The following is a 24,342-nucleotide window of genomic DNA, read 5'->3' as shown; positions in this document are numbered from 1 at the left end:
TGCACATTCATCTCCTTTAATATTTTAGAATATCCTTCCCAAGGACAATTCGCATGCCTGCGATTTGGGAAAACCAGTGTGTAGGCTTGAGGGTGGATACACAAGGGCTTTACAAATTTCAAAAACAGTGAAAACTGTGGATGTCATTATCAGAAGCCTGAGACTGGTGATTGCCAATTTCTTTTTTTTTATTGAATCATAAAGCAAATACTAGTAGTGTTTTGGCTGGCATGCAAAAAAAGCTCATGCTGCTTTCAAAACATATATGGGCAGGTGTCTACTGAGTATAATGTGATGGCAGAAAGCTGATTGCATGATGATATACTTGATTTAAAAATAGTGGTATGATACCAATAATACAACCAATGCTATGTCGCAAGAAACAGAAATACAAGCTCTGCTACTAATGGCAGGGATGAGGGTACTCAGAAAAACACCCATGACAGCATAAAAATATCTGATTACGGAAAATGTCTTCCTAGAAAAAAATGAGTGTGTTCGACACCAGTGCTCTTTCTCCGAGCATAATATTTTCCAACATTTACACACCTACGGCCTGTATTCCTTTTATCAAGCAACGGGTATTCTTTTTCATCCGCAACAGGATTACAAGTTGTCTGTTAATTCCATTAAAGTCAATGAGGTAACTCGGTGTCCCTCAATACCTGGGTAATGTTGATATGTTCTAGAAATAGGTTCTGTTTGGTGAAAACAATTATTTCTTTAGTGCATCAATGCTTACATTTAACAATAATACTTACCTTTAGACCTAAACTAGTTTTCTGCACACCACAAAGATTCTATGAATTGTACAAATATTTCTTTTATATGTTTCAATTAATTGAAAAGGCTGTTAGATAAGACATAACATACAGTGACATGAACAGAGCAACCAAATAATTAGTGACTAATGTACCAAATAGTGATACAACGTAGTAGAGTAAAACAATACATTATTTTATACACAACAGGACAAATACAAAAATCTCGGTCTATTTTGAATTTTATCAGTAACCCGCAATGTCAGATAGTTATAGTTACAGTGACTCAGGACATGAGTAGGTTATGCATTGATGTTTTGACCCTGATCTCTGTGTTAATGAAGGGACATCACATACGGTCTTCTTCAGGACAAAATAAAACACGCTTTGACAGCCGAGATACAAAAAGGGAGGATTTTGTTAGGGGCGTGTGTACAAAATGAGAAGTAAATTTGTGTTTTAAAAGGAGCTGTGTTGGCCAAATTGCCACTCACAGTAGTATTCCAAAAATAGGGGGAAGGGAAACTCTGTAGCAAAAATTAAAAGGAATAAATATCTTGGTGTGTGTCTTCTCTCCATCTTAAAGTGCTTCCTTCTTTGAATTGGGTTCAGGTTGAAACTAATTTCAAGGGTATTCAAACACATAGAATTACAATCCAGAATGGCCAAGGGCAGGCCTGTGTATCAGCACCTACCTTGTTTGCTCTCTATTTGGCCAAATCAGAAGACTTTCAAGGTGGATTTATCAAACAATCATGCAATGCAGCACAGCACGTCACCTTGCTGAACTACACTGCGTGAAAGAGAAAGGGCAGAAGTGCACTTTATTTAACATTATATGGCACATTCCTGTCTTTTCCTTTCGCTGGTTTACAATGTGCTGCCTAGCGCCAATGCAGGTACCCTTGCCGCATGGTGCAATAGAGCCTGCATTGCAGACAGGATTGTTTTTGTGCAAGGAGGAGCACCTTCCTGCACAAAAACATTCCTCTGAGGTATTTTCCCCATTTTATGCGTGCTGCATAATGCGGGATGAGTAACATTTTGACACATCCCCAGGACTACCAGTAATGATAAATCTGAGAATGCTCCAAAATCCAAGGGTGGATGCGTGGGAACACCCTAGGGTAGAGTAATGCAATGCAGCAGTTTGGGCTGTGTTGCATTACGTTAGATAGATCAAGCCACTCAGGGCCACACAAAGGGTGTCTTGTGTGGCTTGATAAATCTAATTACGGTTTTGCGTTGCCCTTGCACCCTGTTGAATAGCACAAGGGGGACGCAACACTATGATGAATTTGCCCACAAATCTTTTTCCCCAAATGTTTACAGAGTGCATATATCTCATGTTTACTGTATGCAGGTAATCTTGCTTTCATGGACTCCACTCAACTCAGGATCTAAAAATTACAATCCTTCATGATTATTTTTAAAAAAACTTCTAAGTATTACTTTAGATTAAAAGAAAATTAGTATTTGGTAAAAAAATGTAGAACACTTTTCTGTTTTTCAGGAGCATCTCGAGTCCCAAAAGGAGAGCATAACAAAGATGTAGGACTGACTTTCCACAAATGTTTTGAAATAGTTCTATCTTTTTGGTCAGCTATATAAAACTCTTTTAAAAAAATTTTTAAACTGGGTACAAGTACTGGGCTTCACACCCTACTAAGGCTGTATGCTACTGGACCTGAGAAGAACTCTGCCAGGAGTAAGGACTGTTGTGCTACAAGGATTGAATGCTGCTCTGAAAGAACTGCTTTCTGCTTTGCTGTGCTGGCTTGTTGCCTGCTGATCTCTGCTCTGTTGAGGACAAGGACGGGACCCATCTCACTTGATCCCAGAGTGACTCCAAGGGCTTACTGGCTTGCCCCCTGTTCTGAAGTCTCAGGGCCATAAAAGACTTCCTGCACCTCTGCAACAACACCTGTAGTCTGCCATATGTGAGCCTTGCCCAGCCAAGTGGTGCCAATCCAGTCCTGTGAAATGTGATTTCTGCTGCCCAGATCCATCAGAATTGACACAGTGTTGACTTTGCACTGATCGGAACCGAGGCAGTGCCCTTCAACGCCAACACAGTGGCAATACAAGGACTTCCTTGCACAGCTCGATGACAACGTGGGATCCAACTGTGATGTTGTATGGTGACGCAGTGCCTGCATCATTAGGGGATCAATGACAATTCATGATCTGATTGTGAGGCTGGACAATGATGCAACAACCCGACTGCGTGAACAGGAACTGACGCATCCAGTCCAGCTGCAGTTTTTCCCCAGTTTAGAACACTGATGCCTCATGCGTGAAGCTTGTTCTGCTGTTGAGGTCTCTCAATGGCTATCTTGCACAAGTAGCCTAGAGCGGATACGTTTGTATGCTTTACAAAAAGTGTCCTTTTTTAGCCAGGTAGAAAACATCCACTTTTTGGGAAAATAAATAACGTTTAACGAGACATCGTTATTTGGGCCTCAAAGAAGTACATTTCCCTGAGGCAGATGAAAACTTGAAGAGAAACAAGAATATCCATGAAATAAATTGTGCACCTTTATAAAAACAAGTAACATGGCAGGAAGGGTGAGGGACCAGGACAGGAGCATAAGGCATAAGGGAGAGTGGGAGGGGCTGAATATGGCGCAACATACAGAGCTGGCAAGTTTGGTACTGGGGAGCCGGGTTTGAGTCTCAGCGTCGGCTCTCCTCAATTGTAATAACTAAAATTAAAAAATGTGGTGCCACACAGAGAGCAGCTGACAAATAAAATTAAACAATAACAAAATAGGAAAGGAAATAACTAAAGGAGTAACATGGCAGGAGGGGTAAGGGACCGGGAGCAACTGACATAAGGGGGAGGGGTTGAATGTTGCGCAAAATACGGAGCTTCCAACTTTGGGACTGGGGACCCAGGTTTTAGTCTCGGCATTGGCTCTCTTCAATCATAATAAATACAATTTAAAAATGTGGTGCAACATACAGTTCTGCCGACAAATCAAATTAAACAACACAAAAATAGGAAAATAGACAATGGTGTACTACATTAATGGTAAATGGTTGGAGAATCGAAACAAAATACAGAAAGGAAACAATGCCCTAGTACAGCCATGGTTGAACTTGCTTCATGAAGCGTACAGAATTGGGTGTACAAAGAAGCCCTTCATGAACTACATGATCCAGTAAACAGAGAAAAAAGTAGGCTAACAAACCAGAAATAAACAAGTGAGTAGGGGGACATGTAATATGCCAATACTCCAGGGGAGGAGCAACACACAGGGGGGACATCCAGCCGGGTAACATCCTTTACAACAAAACTTTTACAACGCGGTACCGTTACCACGCAGGTTTTACAACGAAAGTCGTTACAAACGACTTGCGCTGGAGGGCGCTGTAGGATAGGGAATAGTTTAATTTACTATCCAACACCTTCCCTACTGTCCACGGGGACTGTAGTTGGAATAGTAAATTAAACTATTCCACTATCCAGCGCCCCCCAACGCAAGTCGTTGTAACGACTTGCGTTGTAAAGCCTGCCTGGTAACGGTACGCGTGGTAAAAGCACGCGTTGTACCGTCATACATCCCATACAGCCACATGAAACCATAGAGAAGAAAGCTTTTGAAAACGACACACACTTTAACCAAGTGCCAGCAAGGGCGGGGCCAAACCCCATTGAGTGAATATAGCATGTCTCAAAGACAGCGCAGGCTCATTGCCTAGGCTCGAAGTAAAAATGGTATATAATGCGAAAATGCACATTCATCTCCTTTAATCTTTTAGAATATCCTTCCCAAGGACAATTCGCATGCCTGCGATTTGGGAAAACCAGTGTGTAGGCTTGAGGGTGGATACACAAGGGCTTTACAAATTTCAAAAACAGTGAAAACTGTGGATGTCATTATCAGAAGCCTGAGACTGGTGATTGCCAATTTCTTTTTTTTTATTGAATCATAAAGCAAATACTAGTAGTGTTTTGGCTGGCATGCAAAAAAAGCTCATGCTACTTTCAAAACATATATGGGCAGGTGTCTACTGAGTATAATGTGATGGAAGAAAGCTGATTGCGTGATGATATACTTGATTTAAAAATAGTGGTATGATACCAATAATACAACCAATGCTATGTCGCAAGAAACAGAAATACAAGCTCTGCTACTAATGGCAGGGATGAGGGTACTCAGAAAAAAACCCATGACAGCATAAAAATATCTGATTACGGAAAATGTCTTCCTAGAAAAAAACGAGTGTGTTCGACACCAGTGCTCTTTCTCTGAGCATAATATTTTCCAACATTTACACACCTACGGCCTGTATTCCTTTTATCAAGCAACGGGTATTCTTTTTCATCCGCAACAGGATTACAAGTTGTCTGTTAATTCCATTAAAGTCAATGAGGTAACTCGGTGTCCCTCAATACCTGGGTAATGTTGATATGTTCTAGAAATAGGTTCTGTTTGGTGAAAACAATTATTTCTTTAGTGCATCAATGCCTAAATTTAACAATAATACTTACCTTTAGCCCTAAACTAGTTTTCTGCACACCACAAAGATTCTATGAATTGTACAAATATTTCTTTTATATGTTTCAATTAATTGAAAAGGCTGTTAGATAAGACATAACATACAGTGACATGAACAGAGCAACCAAATAATTAGTGACTAATGTACCAAATAGTGATACAACGTAGTAGAGTAAAACAATACATTATTTTATACACAACAGGACAAATACAAAAATCTCGGTCTATTTTGAATTTTATCAGTAACCCGCAATGTCAGATAGTTATAGTTACAGTGACTCAGGACATGAGTAGGTTATGCATTGATGTTTTGACCCTGATCTCTGTGTTAATGAAGGGACATCACATACGGTCTTCTTCAGGACAAAATAAAACACGCTTTGACAGCCGAGATACAAAAAGGGAGGATTTTGTTAGGGGCGTGTGTACAAAATGAGAAGTAATTTTGTGTTTTAAAAGGAGCTGTGTTGGCCAAATTGCCACTCACAGTAGTATTCCAAAAATAGGGGGAAGGGAAACTCTGTAGCAAAAATTAAAAGGAATAAATATCTTGGTGTGTGTCTTCTCTCCATCTTAAAGTGCTTCCTTCTTTGAATTGGGTTCAGGTTGAAACTAATTTCAAGGGTATTCAAACACATAGAATTACAATCCAGAATGGCCAAGGGCAGGCCTGTGTATCAGCACCTACCTTGTTTGCTCTCTATTTGGCCAAATCAGAAGACTTTCAAGGTGGATTTATCAAACAATCATGCAGTGCAGCACAGCACGTCACCTTGCTGAACTACACTGCGTGAAAGAGAAAGGGCAGAAGTGCACTTTATTTAACATTATATGGCACATTCCTGTCTTTTCCTTTCGCTGGTTTACAATGTGCTGCCTAGCGCCAATGCAGGTACCCTTGCCGCATGGTGCAAGAGAGCCTGCATTGCAGACAGGATTGTTTTTGTGCAAGGAGGAGCACCTTCCTGCACAAAAACATTCCTCTGAGGTATTTTCCCCATTTTATGCGTGCTGCATAATGCGGGATGAGTAACATTTTGACACATCCCCAGGACTACCAGTAATGATAAATCTGAGAATGCTCCAAAATCCAAGGGTGGATGCGTGGGAACACCCTAGGGTAGAGTAATGCAATGCAGCAGTTTGGGCTGTGTTGCATTACGTTAGATAGATCAAGCCACTCAGGGCCACACAAAGGGTGTCTTGTGTGGCTTGATAAATCTAATTACGGTTTTGTGTTGCCCTTGCACCCTGTTGAATAGCACAAGGGGGACTCAACACTATGATGAATTTGCCCACAAATCTTTTTCCCCAAATGTTTACAGAGTGCATATATCTCATGTTTACTGTATGCAGGTAATCTTGCTTTCATGGACTCCACTCAACTCAGGATCTAAAAATTACAATCCTTCATGATTATTTTTTTTTAAACTTGTAAGTATTACTTTAGATTAAAAGAAAATTAGTATTTGGTAAAAAATGTAGAACACTTTTCTGTTTTTCAGGAGCATCTCGAGTCCCAAAAGGAGAGCATAACAAAGATGTAGGACTGACTTTCCACAAATGTTTTGAAATAGTTCTATCTTTTTGGTCAGCTATATAAAACTCTTTTAAAAAATGTTTTAAACTGGGTACAAGTACTGGGCTTCACACCCTACTAAGGCTGTATGCTACTGGACCTGAGAAGAACTCTGCCAGGAGTAAGGACTGTTGTGCTACAAGGATTGAATGCTGCTCTGAAAGAACTGCTTTCTGCTTTGCTGTGCTGGCTTGTTGCCTGCTGATCTCTGCTCTGTTGAGGACAAGGACGGGACCCATCTCACTTGATCCCAGAGTGACTCCAAGGGCTTACTGGCTTGCCCCCTGTTCTGAAGTCTCAGGGCCATAAAAGACTTCCTGCACCTCTGCAACAACACCTGTAGTCTGCCATATGTGAGCCTTGCCCAGCCAAGTGGTGCCAATCCAGTCCTGTGAAATGTGATTTCTGCTGCCCAGATCCATCAGAATTGACACAGTGTTGACTTTGCACTGATCGGAACCGAGGCAGTGCCCTTCAACGCCAACACAGTGGCAATACAAGGACTTCCTTGCACAGCTCGATGACAACGTGGGATCCAACCGCGAGGTTGGATGGTGACGCAGTGCCTGCATCATTAGGGGATCAATGACAATTCATGATCTGATTGTGAGGCTGGACAATGATGCAACAACCCGACTGCGTGACAGGAACTGACGCATCCAGTCCAGCTGCAGTTTTTCCCCAGTTTAGAACACTGATGCCTCATGCGTGAAGCTTGTTCTGCTGTTGAGGTCTCTCAATGGCTATCTTGCACAAGTAGCCTAGAGCGGATACGTTTGTATGCTTTACAAAAAGTGTCCTTTTTTAGCCAGGTAGAAAACATCCACTTTTTGGGAAAATAAATAACGTTTAACGAGACATCGTTATTTGGGCCTCAAAGAAGTACATTTCCCTGAGGCAGATGAAAACTTGAAGAGAAACAAGAATATCCATAAAATAAATTGTGCACCTTTATAAAAAACAAGTAACATGGCAGGAAGGGTGAGGGACAAGGACAGGAGCACAAGGCATAAGGGAGAGTGGGAGGGGCTGAATATGGCGCAACATACAGAGCTGGCAAGTTTGGTACTGGGGAGCCTGGTTTGAGTCTCAGCGTCGGCTCTCCTCAATTGTAATACCTAAAATTAAAAAATGTGGTGCCACACAGGGAGCAGCTGACAAATAAAATTAAACAATAACAAAATAGGAAAGGAAATAACTAAAGGAGTAACATGGCAGGAGGGGTAAGGGACCGGGAGCAACTGACATAAGGGGGAGGGGTTGAATGTTGCGCAAAATACGGAGCTTCCAACTTTGGGACTGGGGACCCAGGTTTGAGTCTCGGCATTGGCTCTCTTCAATCATAATAAATACAATTTAAAAATGTGGTGCAACATACAGTTCTGCCGACAAATCAAATTAAACAACACAAAAATAGGAAAATAGACAATGGTGTAATACATTAATGGTAAATGGTTGGAGAATCGAAACAAAATACGGAAAGGAAACAATGCCCTAGTACAGCAATGGTTGAACTTGCTTCATGAAGCGTACAGAATTGGGTGTACAAAGAAGCCCTTCATGAACTACATGATCCAGTAAACAGAGAAAAAAGTAGGCTAACAAACCAGAAATAAACAAATGAGTAGGGGGACATGTAATATGCCAATACTCCAGGGGAGGAGCAACACACAGGGGGGACATCCAGCCGGGGAACATCCTTTACAACAAAACCTTTACAACGCGGTACTGTTACCACGCAGGTTTTACAACGAAAGTCGTTACAAACGACTTGCGCTGGAGGGCGCTGTAGGATAGGGAATAGTTTAATTTACTATCCAACACCTTCCCTACTATCCACGGGGACTGGAGTTGGAATAGTAAATTAAACTATTCCACTATCCAGCGCTCCCCAACGCAAGTCGTTGTAACGACTTGCGTTGTAAAACCTGCCTGGTAACGGTACGCGTGGTAAAAGCACGCGTTGTACCGTCATACATCCCATAAGCCACATGAAACCATAGAGAAGAAAGCTTTTGAAAACGACACACACTTTAACCAAGTGCCAGCAAGGGCGGGGCCAAACCCCATTGACTGATTATAGCATGTCTCAAAGACAGCGCAGGCTCATTGCCTAGGCTCGAAGTAAAAATGGTATATAATGCGAAAATGCAAATTCTTCTCCTTTATTCTTTTGGAATATCCTTCCCAAGGACTATTCGCATGACTGGGATTTGGGAAAACCAGTGTGTAGGCTTGAGGGTGGATACACAAGGGCTTTACGAATTTCAAAAACAGTGAAAACTGTGGATGTCATTATCAGAAGCCTGAGACTGGTGATTGCCAATTTCTTTTTTTTTATTGAATCATGAAGCAAATACTAGTAGTGTTCTGGCTGGCATGCAAAAAAAGCTCATGCTGCTTTCAAAACATATATGGGCAGGTGTCTACTGAGTATAATGTGATGGAAGAAAGCTGATTGCGTGATGATATACTTGATTTAAAAATAGTGGTATGATACCAATAATACAACCAATGCTATGTCGCAAGAAACAGAAATACAAGCTCTGCTACTAATGGCAGGGATGAGGGTACTCAGAAAAACACCCATGACAGCATAAGAATATCTGATTACGGAAAATGTCTTCCTAGAAAAAAGCGAGTGTGTTCGACACCAGTGCTCTTTCTCTGAGCATAATATTTTCCAACATTTACACACCTACGGCCTGTATTCCTTTTATCAAGCAACGGGTATTCTTTTTTATCCGCAACAGGATTACAAGTTGTCTGTTAATTCCATTAAAGTCAATGGGGTAACTCGGTGTCCCTCAATACCTGGGTAATGTTGATATGTTCTAGAAATAGGTTCTGTTTGGTGAAAACAATTATTTATTTAGCGCATCAATGCTTAAATTTAACAACAATACTTAGCTTTAGACCTAAACTAGTTTTCTGCACACCACAAAGATTCTATGAATTGTACAAATATTTCTTTTATATGTTTCAATTATTTGAAAAGGCTGTCAGATAAGACATAACATACAGTGACATGAACAGAGCAACCAAATAATTAGTGACTAATGTACCAAATAGTGATCCAACGTAATAGAGTAAAACAATACATTATTTTATACACAACAGGACAAATACAAAAATCTCGGTCTATTTTGAATTTTATCAGTAACCCGCAATGTCAGATAGTTATGGTTACAGTGACTCAGGACATGAGTAGGTTATGCATTGATGTTTTGACCCTGATCTCTGTGTTAATGAAGGGACATCACATACGGTCTTCTTCAGGACAAAATAAAACACGCTTTGACAGCCGAGATACAAAAAGGGAGGATTTTGTTAGGGCCGTGTGTACAAAATGAGAAGTAAATTTGTGTTTTAAAAGGAGCTGTGTTGGCCAAATTGCCACTCACAGTAGTATTCCAAAAATAGGGGGAAGGGAAACTCTGTAGCAAAAATTAAAAGGAATAAATATCTTGGTGTGTGTCTTCTCTCCATCTTAAAGTGCTTCCTTCTTTGAATTGGGTTCAGGTTGAAACTAATTTCAAGGGTATTCTAACACATAGAATTACAATCCAGAATGGCCAAGAGCAGGCCTGTGTATCAGCACCTACCTTGTTTGCTCTCTATTTGGCCAAATCAGAAGACATTCAAGGTGGATTTATCAAACAATCATGCAGTGCAGCACAGCACGTCACCTTGCTGAACTACACTGCGTGAAAGAGAAAGGGCAGAAATGCACTTTATTTAACATTATATGGCACATTCCTGTCTTTTCCTTGCGCTGGTTTACAATGTGCTGCCTAGCGCCAATGCAGGTACCCTTGCCGCATGGTGCAAGAGAGCCTGCATTGCAGACAGGATTGTTTTTGTGCAAGGAGGAGCACCTTCCTGCACAAAAACAATCCTCTGAGGTATTTGCCCCATTTTATGCGTGCTGCATATGCGAGATGAGTAACATTTTGACACATCCCCAGGATTACCAGTAATGATAAATCGGAGAATGCTCCAAAATCCAAGGGTGGATGCGTGGGAACACCCTAGTGTAGAGTAATGCAATGCAGCAGTTTGGGCTGTGTTGCATTACGTTAGATAGATCAAGCTACTCAGGGCCACACAAAGGGTGTCTTGTGTGGCTTGATAAATCTAATTACGGTTTTGCGTTGCCCTTGCACCCTGTTGAATAGCACAAGGGGGACGCAACACTATGATGAATTTGCCCACAAATCTTTTTCCCCAAATGTTTACAGAGTGCATATATCTCATGTTTACTGTATGCAGGTAATCTTGCTTTCATGGACTCCACTCAACTCAGGATCTATAGAAAAATTACAATCCTTCATGATTATTTTTCAAAAAACTTCTAAGTATTACTTTAGATTAAAAGAAAATTAGTATTTGGTAAAAAATGTAGAACACTTTTCTGTTTTTCAGGAGCATCTCGAGTCCCAAAAGGAGAGCATAACAAAGATGTAGGACCGACTTTCCACAAATGTTTTGAAATAGTTCTATCTTTTTGGTCAGCTAGTAGAGCAAGCTCAGACCACTAATGGTGGTTTGTGTAAATCGAAAGTCGGTTTGGGTGAATTCTCGTTAAATACACGATTTTTTTATTATTTGTTAGAAATGGGGTCTCTAGTTGGCAGAGTTATACACCCTGACCAAGTAGGGACCCACACTCCAATCAAGGTAAGTGTAGTACACACTAAAGGTTTACCTGTGCTCACCCTCTGGTAGCTTGGCACAGAGCAGTCAGCCTAAACTAAAGAGGCAATGTGTATAGTATTTGTGCAAACACACAGACAGTAACAAAGTGAAAACACTACAAAAGTACTCCACACCACTTTAGCAAAATAGCTAATATTTATCTGAGTAAAACAAGACCAAAATGACAAAACACTAACATATACAAGTCAAAATATGAATTTTTAAAGATTAGATCAAAATGCGGTGGTCAGAAGTCAATAGCTCCAACTGGGGCTATCTGGGCGCGCTTGACTGTGACAAATTCAAAAGTTCAGTCTTTTGTGATGGAGTGCAGGTGGGATATAGGAGTCATGCAGACTCCTTTACGGTACCGGGGATGCGTCAGAAATTGAAGATGACGTGTGGCGCAAAGGAGGTGAGGCATCACTGATGCTCATGATGCGTCTTTTCCTGACGGCGGTGCAAGGCGGTTGAAGCTTTAACACCAGGGGACAATGTGTTGCAGAGAGGATGTGATACATCCATTGCTGGTGCGAGGCCTCATTTCCTGAATGCAATTCGGCATCAATGAAGCACGATGCCAACAGCAGAATTCTACATCATCATAGTCGAACCGCTGGGCTGAAGACGAAGTGTCGGGTGAAAGCCACGCAGGGTCAGCGGGGCTGCGTCACAGACTTTGGAGAGGCATGCTCAGGACTCACACAGTGGCAGTTCTTCAAAGGCACTGCGGCAAAGTTGAGGCTGCATTGTAAGTCATGGTCGATGTGGCACACACTTGGTGAGCGTGGATCACAGCTTTGGTGCAGGCAACGGTGATGCGTCGATCTCACTGGGATGAGCTGATTCTGAAATGACACTTTGGAGTCGCTGTGTCAATTTCTCGGTTGCAGCACCAAATTCACCTCCAAGGGTCAAGGACTGGATGTGGCACTACTTGGCAGGGCAGGACTCACAGCAGAGGAGCCCAGGTGCTGGTAGCAAGATGCAGGTGAAGTCTTTGATGTCCCTGAGACTTCAGCAACAGGAGGCAAGCTCAGTAAATCCTTTGGAGAACATTTGAAAGCAGGATGCAGAAAGTAAAGTCTAGTCCTTTCACTCCCAGGCAAGAAGCAGCAGGCCAACACAGCAAAGCAAGAAGCAAAGTGGCAGTATCTCCTGGCAACATCACAGCTCTTTTTCCTGGCATAATGTCCTCAGTTCTGGAGTATTCTGTATATACGGTGTCAGGCCCAGTTATACCAATTTTTGCCTTTGAAGTAGGTAGATTTCAAAGAAAGGTCTTTGTAGTGCACAAGACCCTGCTCTTACTGGCCATGGCTCCAGACACCCTACAGAGATATGCAGCTCTTTGTGTGGGGACAGGCACAGCCCTATTCAGGTGCAAGTGTCAGCTCCTCCCACCATTCTAGCTCTATTATCCTTGTGATGGGCCATCGGGATATTCAGGGCATATCTCATTTGCCTTTGTGTGTGACTTGCTTTAGAGAATTCACTAAGTCCAGCTGTCACCCTGACCCAGACATATATTCTAGGGATGGATAGAGGCACAGAATGGTTAAAGTAAGAAAATGCCAACTACTTAAAAGTGCCATTTTCAGAACTGCAATTTAAAAACCAACTTCACTAAAAGATGTGTTTTTAATTTGTGAGACCAGAGACACTGAACTTCAATTTTTCTATCTCCTCCCAATTGGAAGTTACACTTGTAAAGTGTTACAAGGCAGCTCCGATGCTAACCTGTGGGAGAGATAGGCCTTGCTGTAGTGAAAAACGAGAATAGCAGTTTTTCACTACCAGGACGCACATGCCCTACCTTTTAAATAAACTGCACCCTGCCCATGGGGCTACCTTGGAAACTACCTTAGGGTTGCAATATATGTAATAAAAGGGAATGTTTGAGCCAAGCCAGTAGGTAAACTTGCCAGGTCGACATGGCAGTTTAAAATTGCACACACAGACTCTGCAGTGGCAGACCTGAGACAGGTTTGAAGAGCTACTCATGTGGGTGGCACAAGCTGAGCTGCAGGCCCACTAGCAGCATTTGGTTACCAGGTCCTGGACACATGTAGTGCACTGTAGTAGGGACTTATCAGTAAAATCAAATATGCCAACCATGGAGAAAGCAAATGCCATTATATTTTAGGCACAGAGCACATGCACTTTAGCACTGTTCAGCAGTGGTGGGTGGGTGTATGTGGCATATGGACAAGACTATTGGTTTAGGTCATTTTCCAATTGCGTGGAAGGAAACATATGTTTGCGCTTATCAGTTATAAATATGTAGTAAATTGTACTAGTTTTATATTCATTTTTAAGATGTGTTTTTATTGCATTGTTATGTTTTTATTGCTTGCTAGACTATGGTCTAACTAAAGAAAATGTGAATCTCTCCAGCATCTGTTTGTGTAGTAACCCCCATAGTATCTGTAGGAAACCTCCTCTGTAGCTCTACAAATTCCTTATGCACAGGTGTGAATTGAGGTGAGATTAAAGTACTTTTCTTTTTCATAATAGAAAAGCAGGATATTCATTTATACTGCTTGTGGTTTGACTGCTTTCAAGTCTCTACCATCAACGCCACCTCCTGCCGAAGCCTTCGACTGCTCACCTTCACTATCTAACGAGTTAAGTGTGGTAGGTGTGTACTTGGCTCAATTTGTAGCTCTGAAGTGGGACAGACCCCAGAAAAACAGAGGCAAAAGACCCCAAACCTCTGGTTGTGGTCTAGTTGCACCTAACTGCCCTTTAGCCCCACAGACTAGGTCTGACAGGCCCTTAATGGACAAAGAGTAAAACAAATATATCTCCCTTCTCACCTCACATTTAGAGAAGATCTGTATGGCAACACAGCTAAGACTTCAGTTCCAGGTGTTCTACATGCTGACTTAGTTCAAGACCAGAATTTTTGCATCAACAAACTGAAGACTAATCTACCTTCAAGCAAACTGATTAAATGAAACACAACATTCAGGTCCAACACGTGATCTCTGGTTCAACATAGAGTTGTCAGTCATTCCTATTGTATCAGGGAGAGAAGCTGTAGCCTTAATATGAGGTGTGGGTAGGAAACTTGTTTCTCTGAGAAAGCCATGGTTCAGACTAGTTAGATTTTCACAGGTAGCACAGCCTTCCTCTGAGAAAAATGTATGTGGTATATGAACAGCAACATCAAAAAACATTACAGTTAAGAAATAAATCACTTGAACTTTTCAAACCAATTCAGTACAAAAACAACAAAAGCTGCTAAAAAGAGACTGTGCAATGCACATGATTAACGAGTATCTGGTACAATTTCAAAATGCCCCTGATAGCTCTCTTTATTTTAGAATTTATATACTGGGAATGTACATTGTAGAACTGTATTATAAAGAAGGACTGATGTTTTGAAAAGGAATTTATGTCCTAGTAACTCCAAATGATGATGGGTCCGAATTTATGAAGGGTGCTTCTGGTTGCATGCCCGCATTAGATGTCAGGGGACAGTGGGATTGGTACTGCCCACAAAGATAGAGCTAGAGAAACCCACAAAGTGAGGGTTACCACCCGTCAAGCAGTGATGGAAAGGTATCCTTGACCTGATAAGCTTCTCTAAAAGGTAGGCCTGTGCGACTGGAGACAATGCCACCATTATGCCTATTCCCTTGCTTCTACCAAGGCAGCCAGGAGCTGAAAATGCAGTAGTGATGTTGTCTCCATTGTCACACAGCAATGTCTCACCAGGGTTTTACTCAGCAGTTTTCCAGTATCACATGGTAAAAACAAACAGGTATCTGTTTAGGAAGATAATGTGATGAATCTCAGTTAGCATGCATGTAGCCAAAATTGGCACACATTTTCAATTCCTGCAAACTTGCTACTGTTTGTTGCAAAGAGTGACATATCTTCCTGGATTGACACATCAGGTGTTTTATGGAAGTTCACACCGCAGCAGCTCAGAGAGGTGATAAAAGTGAGAATTAAGGGGCATATTACCTAGAAGTATGTTAAAAACGCACAACGCACATTTCCATATCGCCGGCTATCGCCGGATTCCATCGCCGTGATAGCGCGCAATTATCTATGTGCATCACGTAGGCAAAATGAAATCCGGCAATAGTCGGCGATATGGCACATTAGCGCATGAAAACAAACATTGTTTTCATGCGCTAATGTGCTCCTTGATAATATGGGGGGTGGATTCAGCTTTATGATCCACACACCCATGTTATCAATGCCCTAACACCTGGTCAGAGCAGGCGTTGGGAGACCTGCGATAAACAAGGTTATCGCAGGTCTCCCTCTCCCAACGCCTGCCTTGGTAATAGGGTGTTCCCACCTCCAACCACATTTCACATGTGGTTGGACGTGGGAACGCCCACTTTGCATGTCATTAGCGATGTTTGTCGCCGACATGCAAAGTGGGCTTGTGCCAGGCGTTGAAATGCCCTTGTGGATAGGGCTCTAGAAGTATCGCCGCTTTCTCGGCACAAATCGCTGAAAAAACGGCGATACTTCCCCTTGCTAATATGCCCCTAAATGTGGTAAGAGAGTGGAAAGAGAAGAGATAAATAGTATGGCATGCCACTTGGCTCTTTTTTTCAGGGATGATGAAACTGGAAGGGTTGCTCCCCCACAACTCCGACTTTCTCCTTACATCTGACTGTAGTACCTTGCCTCTCTTTTTTTCTTCCCTGGCTGCAAGGCTCACCTCTGGTTTCTTCCTTAATTGCGATCGTACTATGGACTTCGGGGCATATTACCAACGTTAAGCGATATTTATCGCTAACGATGCTTAGCAACGAATTTTTTAACGCTAAGCATCGTCAGAAATTATCGCAGATAAACCTTGCTATTATCAAGGTTTATCGCAAATGCGATAAAAAACGGCCGCAATGCATGAATATCGCTAAAAATTCAGCGATATTCATGCATTACCGAGCTAATGCTCTTAGCCATGTTATCCACCTCCCATTGGATAACATGGATAAGAACTGCTCAGGGCAGGTGTTAGTTTTTGGAGATATTCGCGCTTAGCGCGAATATCTCCAAAAGTTGGTAATAGGAGATAGCGATGTTAGCGACTGTTTCCAGTCGCTAACATCTTGGCACGCCCACTTTGCATGTCATTAGTGATAAATATCATTGACATGCAAAGTGGGGCCCAAGATGGTCGCTATCTCCTACTAGCTGTCGCTAACTGGTGTTAGCGACAGCTAGGTAATAGGGAGATAATTTTATCTCCGCTTTCTTGACTTTTAAAGCCAAAAAAGCGGAGATAAAACCCCTTGATAATATACCCCTTCATTCTCTCATTGATGCATGGAAGAGACTAAGAATGAATTTCAATCTACTTTTCAGCTATTATTTTTTTCCTTTCAAGGACAGTGCGGTTTATTTGACAGAAAATAGCAAAAAACAAAACTTCACAAACCATCATTCACATTTTGTTAAGCATCTCAGCAGCAATTGGGAGGATAACAATTCTAGTGCTTGTGCCTCTTTGGGAATGGGAAACAGTCGGAACAACGCAGGCTCAGCTGCATGTGTTCTGACAACGCAAGTGCTACTACGCTTGCCTTAACCACGAACATGCGTTAACCACACATATGCAGGCTAAGGCAGTACGTGGTCTAGCTGCTGCTTGGTGGAAGCAGGAAGGATCGGGAGGGCCAGAGGACGTGTTGAGGTAAGTGGGGCTGGGGCCAGGTTTTGGGAGGTGGGGGGTAGTTTGAATGGTTTGGGGGTCAGGTAAGTTTTCAGGGTTGGGGGGTTGGGGTAGTTTACAGGGCTGGGTGGTCGGGTTGTTTTCAGGGCTGGAGTGGGGTCTAGGACGTTTTTAGGTCTCTGGGCTGGTTGTTTTTAAGGCTATGGCGAGCGCGGAGTTGTTTTTAGGGCTTGGGGGGCAAAGAACATTTTAGGGCTGGGGAGGGGTTAGTTTTTAAGAGGGAGGCAGTGGTTTTTTAGAAGGAAGGGGGGTCGTTTTAGGTTTCAGGGCAAGGACTTGGGGCCATTTTAGGGCTTGTGCGGGGATCGGGATAGTTTTTGGTGCTTAGGGGAGGGTGGGTCATTTTTAGGAATGGGGTTAGGGACCTTATTAGGACTTGGAGAGAAGGGGTTGGTTTTCAGGAGGAAGGGGGTAGTTTTAGGACTTGGGCGGGAGCAGGGGTTGAGGGGTAAGACTTACCTGTCAAGTCTTAACCACGGATATGTCTTTGCCATAGATGCCTTAACAATGCATATTTCGTTGTAAAGGCATGTGTGGGAAAGGCATATGCGTGGTTAAGATTTACATAGTTGAAATCGCATGGAACCAGCATGCGTGGTAAATACATTTGTGGTCCCATCACACAACCCTTTAGGAATCAGTGCTATAGCAAGAGTTGTTCTGGCAAACCAGTTGGCGCCTCACTGTTATTTAGTAAGAGCAGATCTTATTACAGCATTGCATTTTCTTAATGATTAGGCCTTGCATATCGTAGGGCATTTTTCACTTTCTATTTAATTGGTCTGTAATTCGAGATGTTTGTTTGAGTGCTATTTTGTAGAAGGTGCTAGTATTATCCAGAGCTGAAGTGCATGTGATACCTTTAATAGATTTTTTGTGTTGAGGTAAAGTGAATGAAGAAGTGGGGACTAGGAGAATGCAGAAGAAATAGGAATCAGGAGTGAAGTACAGGAGGGGGTGAGCAGGGAGCCACAGTTATTGCAAGATATCCTGATAAAAACATTCCTACAGATACCCTCTGGGGTAACCTACTACTGTTGAGTTACGTGGATCCTATCTGAGGCATATCATGGAAAATCCAGGGCTCCCGGATCCAACATTTGGATTTCAGCAAAATAACCTCCCTTCCACAGCTGGACTGCTGCGGATGAGAGGCTGAACCTGAGATCTGTAGTATTTCAGGAGAACTGATAGGATTGTACCCATACACCCAGTACACATCAATGAGGAAACAGAGCCACTCCTTTGCTTTGCCTGAAGTAATATCAGAAGGCAGCCAGGGGTGATTGGAAAGATGGTGTTACATGAACATGAAGAAGATAAGAGTAGGAGAGTTTGGGAGATTGTGGGTTTAGACATTCAAATGTATATTCACCTCAATCATTGGGGAATTCATAATATGTATTCAAATGGAAGTGACGCAACATTAAGCAGCAAAATCCGGGTGAGTGGTGTAATTTTCTGTAAAGCAGAGTGGGGTAGGAATGGACTCAAAATGGGTGTGCAGACATTATTGTTATGTAGGGACAAATGCTACCCTTATCAATATTGCACATAGTACGTAAAACTAGTAAATAATGCTTTGGGCAAGAGAGGCTGTGATCTAGATGTTCAATTGTCTTCTGAAGTTAATTAAACAAGAGGATGCTTGACAAGCTAATTAAAAGGTTTGGAGAATTGTTTTTAACTGAAATGTGCACCTGTTGTTTATCAATTAAGTATTCACCTGCCATGTATAGGATGAATGAGTGGGCACACCTAATCTAATGAGGTACAACTAGGCAATGTGGCAGCATATTTATCATTAGGTGTATTTTAAGAATTGACATTGTCACCTTTGGTCGGTATGGATCATTTCATATACATCTATCTTATAGGAGTTAGCAAAGAGTTCAGGTCAATTTATCCTCTCCCATATTGTTGAGTGAGAAAAACACTTTCTGCTCTTACTGCCAACACAAAAGAGGCATTGCCAAATCCAGCAGGTCTGTTGTTTTTAGAGTAAGTGTTTGGTAATAGCTGGGCGACTTTGTACTGTCTCCAGCTGTCTTAGAAAGAGAAATTCATAAAAAAGCAACATTTTGAGGGACAGCAATAAAGAAGCTGAAAGCAGGGCCCGGTTGTAGAACAGAGTGTGAGTTGAATTGCACCCTTTAGGACTAGTGATATCAAAAGGAGTCAGAAGACATTTGCATTGCAAGTGGTGAACCTAAGAGGCATACATAGCATTTCCTATTAGATACATTTGACAAAGGGCTAGTATTTTTGTTGCATCTTTAAGAATGTCCTTAGACCTTTACTTTGTGAACTAAATAAGGTGTGAATTCAACAACATGTTGTCAAGACAGCAAGGCAAAAGAAATAAACATGCAAGTATGATTAATAAATAGCACTGTCTGTTTAGGAAAGGTCTTGGCATCCAGACAGCACACATTAAATAATTTAAAAGGCCCCATCAGCAATTAAAATGTTGTTGCGTCAGCATGGTAACTACATCAAAGAACTCACTCTGGCTCTGAATTATAAGTTACATGTCATCATATTACATTTGCGATCTAAGAATAGGAACACTTGATGTCCCATCACCAAAACCTAAGGGGCACACAAGTCGAACAATGTAATCATTCATAAAATACCAGAGCCCTCATGGTGGACAGCCTATCCAAGAGTTGGCAAACTCTTAAAAACACATGAAAGACAACCACTGAAGAGGACTGATTCTTATACTATTTTGAAGAATTGATGACATGGTGTCAATGGTGTGTATTGCTAAGCTTAAAAATGGAAGGATAAGTTCACAGGCACTACTAATACATTTCTAGGATAGTGCCAAGTCAGCTGTGGAGCAAAGATGTTAGGAAACCCATTTCACCTCAATGTAGAGAAGATGAGAGTGTGTGTAGCAATGTAGATGATCCAATGAGAGCAAAACTCAGAGCCAACTGCACAATTTGTGCTCGTGTCTACAATTATTGAGAAGTGGCACTCATTTTTAGGGACGGGTACTAGTTTCATCATCAGATTTTCACCTACAGCAAAAGAGAAAGTCATAAAGGGGAGAAAGAAGGGGGGAGATAGCAACACAATGATAAAGGAATCAAGCAAGGTTTTAAAATAAGCTGCAAGAATGAGAAAAAGTCAGGACTTTTAGGGTGGTGAATGAAAGAGGCAATGGGCGGAATCAAGACTAGGCAATCTTAGCATGCACTGCATTTAGCAACATTGACATTCACTGTCCCCTGAACACTCCTCCCCCTAACAAAAAATGTGGACCCCCTGCACTTCTGTAATTATTTTTACAAACGAAGCACTGCAGGCAAGATATTTGCATTTGGTGAAATCTGTACTTTAGAATGATCAAATAAATATAGCTTAACATAACATAATTAAAGAAAGAACAAAGATGTGCAGAGACTACAGCGACCTTGATAAGGAATCCCATACACATAACAGAACACAATATACAATAATTTAACCTAACATAACACAATGTAACATAATATCAGTTTGTTATGAAACATTTTCAGACCTCCTTGTTTTATTGGATCACAGTTTCGTTTATTTCGCCATTATTACAACACTTGACAAACAACTTTTGAACTCAAATTCTTATCAATTTCTAGTCAGCGCGAAATAGATTAGTATTAAATGTTTCCCTGCAATTTACTTTAAAATATGACTTAAAAAATAGCTGCTTTGTTCAAAGCAGCCGAATGTTAATTATGGTATGGCGATCAGAACTGGTGTAGTGAAAATGTACTGAGCTGAGAAGGTGGTGTGTTGCCCCACACTCATAATAGCTTCTTGCTGTTATTTTATTTTATTCTGTGCACACCATTCCCTAAGCGTGAACCCACCCACGTGTGCCATGAAGTACTTCTGAACAGAACGATAATGTCTAAAACTAGTCACGTGATACAGAAAAACAAACCCCACAACATTATAGTTTTTGCAATATATAAAACCCTCATACAACAGGTATACCTCTATTCATATAATACCTTTGCTCAAGATTACTTAAAGATATCTTATAAAACACATAACGCACACCATAAGAGTTACATACAATTAGGTAATGATTATAATAATTCATATGTATTATTTTAAAACATTAGCATGTATTGTATGTGTCTTTATTTCAAAGTGCTATTATTATACGTGTTGTAGCATAAATATACTACACTCATTGTAGCATAGAAAAAAGAGAAGACGCACCTTGCAAAACCAGAATTTAGACCCCTTCTTCGAGTTTTCCAAAGCTTCTTCTCGCTACCTGCTCCAAGAACCCTCACTATTCCCAGGGAGTAAGCAATGCCTAAGAGAGGAGGATTTCTGACAACACGGCCAACTGCTCGACGCTGACAGCGTGCTGAAATGAAATTAATCTCAGTCACCCACGGCCGGCTAACAGGTCTCAAACATTCTACAACTCATCAAACTAGGTCCCGGGGGAAAAACGTCCAGCGTGAGATCACACATAGCGCGGGAACAGCTGCCTCGCCTCATACACCGCGCGCGCCCTCAGCCACACTCTGAACGCACACACGGCCACAAGGAAAATACACAACTGGCTCAACTCAACGCGCCGAATGCAAACATTTCTAAGTGCTGTTTTTCCTACTTCAGTGAGGCAGTGATATCCTGTCACACTTCTTGTTCTGGTCAAAGCGGCCGCCTACCTTTACTTACTCTCTGCGCGACTGGCTGGCCCCATTACTCCCTCAAAACGCCTGCGCTATAAACGGCCCTTAGACTGATGACACATTACGCGGAGCTCCGTTCAGTAACACATGTTTACTTCCTGACATCTGCTCTCAACAAGTCCAGTAAAAGTGGGCCCGTTTTAGCCAACATTTCCGTCAGCAGCACCTTGATGCGAGCAAGCCGTGTGTATGTTGTTCTTTGTTTTTCATTCCAGCGCTTTAAAAAATCCACTCACTTTATGTGTGCGTAGTTTCTTTTTTTCTTTTAAAGAGCCGTTTGAGATAAATAACTTCAGATTCCGTGTGTCGTATGGGGCACACGTACATTCAATAACACATTTGACAGGCAAACCTGCGGTTGTCACTGAGCGCTATTTTGGGCCTGGTTGTTAAGGGCTGTGTTTCTTAACGCTAATGGCTCAGATGCGCTTAGGAATGTTTTGTCAGGGTTCAACAGCTATGCAGATGTACTATGCAGATGTATACATTTTTCTGTATAGCACTTTTAACTTTCTTCTTTTTTTTTCCACTCATTTGTCTTGAGACATGCCACTTTAAAAATGAGGGGATGAAATTGTTTTCATGATTGGGTGAATTGGCTTTACCTTTATACATTTCCCTTAATATTTTTTAAGTGTTTCCTTCATTTAGCAGTTGCCACATTCGCTTACTTTGCAGATTTACATTTCCTGGCGCATCCCTGAAAATCAGCAAGGATGCGCCACGAAAGATGCTTGACGCAAGTTTACCCTTGCGCCACCACAGATGCGCCGCATTTACAATGCAACACATCATGGCGCAAGGATAAACAGATGCGTGTCCCATCTGCCGGCGTAAAGTTGGCGCAATGCTGGAGTTGTGTCGCGGATGCGACGCAACTCCAGCACTGTTTCAACGTGGCTTATCCTCAACATGGTGTGTGACGCCTTACCCCCTGCTTCAAGCAGGCGCAAGGTTTTGACGCAGATTTCTTGTAGATTTCACTCAGGCACTTTTCCGAGGCATTCCTGCGCCGGAACGCCCACCCTTTACAACGTGACGCATCTCCCTAGATGCGTCTCGTTGTAACTAGGGCGCAACGTGTTGCATGGTTTACGCCACCGCTGCATCACAATAGTGACGTAACGGAGGCGCAAATGTGGCGCACGGGGCTCGTAAATCTGCCCCTTAGTCTTCACTTACTCAGTCCACTCATTCATTCTGGTGAACTGCTCAACATAGGCCCTATTTACAAGTTGCTCTGTTCTGGTGAGGTATAAACTTTGCAAGTAGGGAGGGGCCTATTCACATACTGCATTTTTCTAGTGTATTTGGAAGTACTTCAACCCTATAAGGAGGGAGGGGCCTTGGGGAGAAGCTGGAAGAAGGGCCATACTTACTATTTAATGAATACGAGTAAGGAATGGTCCAGGAAGGGTGAGGGTGGGGTTTAGGCAGGAATATGTACACAACCATAACAAATAAGTCCATTGCTATTCAAAAAATGCAATTCGAAGTTACTATGGCCAAAAAGGGACCCAAAACAGTAGGAAATTACTCCAGTTCAGTGGTGGAGTCAGTTCAGCAACACACATGGCCAACCTCTGGTGCTTCAACAACCTTCCATAGAAAATAATGATCTAGGGACTTAAAATAAAATCTCATAAGAAATAATGCTAAATTACATTACATTATTTAGGGGTGGTTGGCACCAACCCTGCACCCACCCCGGCTTTCACTGTGCATGGGATTCGGTACACATGGGGGGGTTAGGATGCCAAAGCCCATGCGCTGTTGGGGTTGTGTGTCCACTGGGGTTTTAGGCACAGAAGCTGTCCGTCAGCCAGGCCCTGTGCCCAACACCACACCTCACACAGTGATGGGCATCTATCTTTATGCAAAAACCCCAGAAATTTACTGATAAAACCAAAGGTTAAAGTGATGGTGTAGTTAGGAATTGCAAACATATTTTACTTTAAATTAAGAAAACATTAGAAACTCACTGACAAAGCAAAAAGGTTTAAGGGATGTTATAGTTTTTTTAAAACTTTATTTATGATATTTTTTACACCATAACGGAGCGGTCAATCACAGAATCCTCCGAAATGATATCCATCAACTCATTTTCATTAAATACATTTGAGTCCTGAACACATTTCAAAATTAGTTATACTTTACACATTTATGGCACAGCAGCAAACCCAACATCATACATAGTTAGGGTTGTCCCAAGCACCAACATTTACACGCTGTTGCTACTATCAGACCCATTATCCTGCTCACTTCCAGTCCCTGTTGGATTTAACAATTCTCTACATAACTCCCTCCAGATTGCAATGTCCTCTAGCTTCTCATCCTACGTCGGGCTTTCATATGCAGTTCATCCACTAGAGACCACTCTTCCACATCC

The 24,342-nt window shown here is 41.9% G+C and overlaps 1 protein-coding gene across 1 annotated transcript in view; it reads right to left on the bottom strand.

Annotated features, from left to right (window-relative positions):
* PITX2 (paired like homeodomain 2) overlaps positions 1-21,574 on the bottom strand; it is a 565,621-nt gene extending 544,047 nt beyond the window's left edge. The window contains exon 1 of the mRNA XM_078676090.1: positions 21,466-21,574. The gene's annotated coding sequence lies outside the window, so the exon portion shown is untranslated. The remainder of the gene's footprint in view (positions 1-21,465) is intronic.
* Between the last annotated feature and the right edge of the window lie 2,768 nt (positions 21,575-24,342).

Source organism: Lissotriton helveticus, chromosome 2_1 (assembly GCF_964261635.1).
Source record: "Lissotriton helveticus chromosome 2_1, aLisHel1.1, whole genome shotgun sequence".
NCBI classification, from domain to species: domain Eukaryota; kingdom Metazoa; phylum Chordata; class Amphibia; order Caudata; family Salamandridae; genus Lissotriton; species Lissotriton helveticus.
The sequence above is the reverse complement of the archived record's forward strand: the minus strand, read 5'-3'. Positions and strand labels throughout refer to the sequence as shown.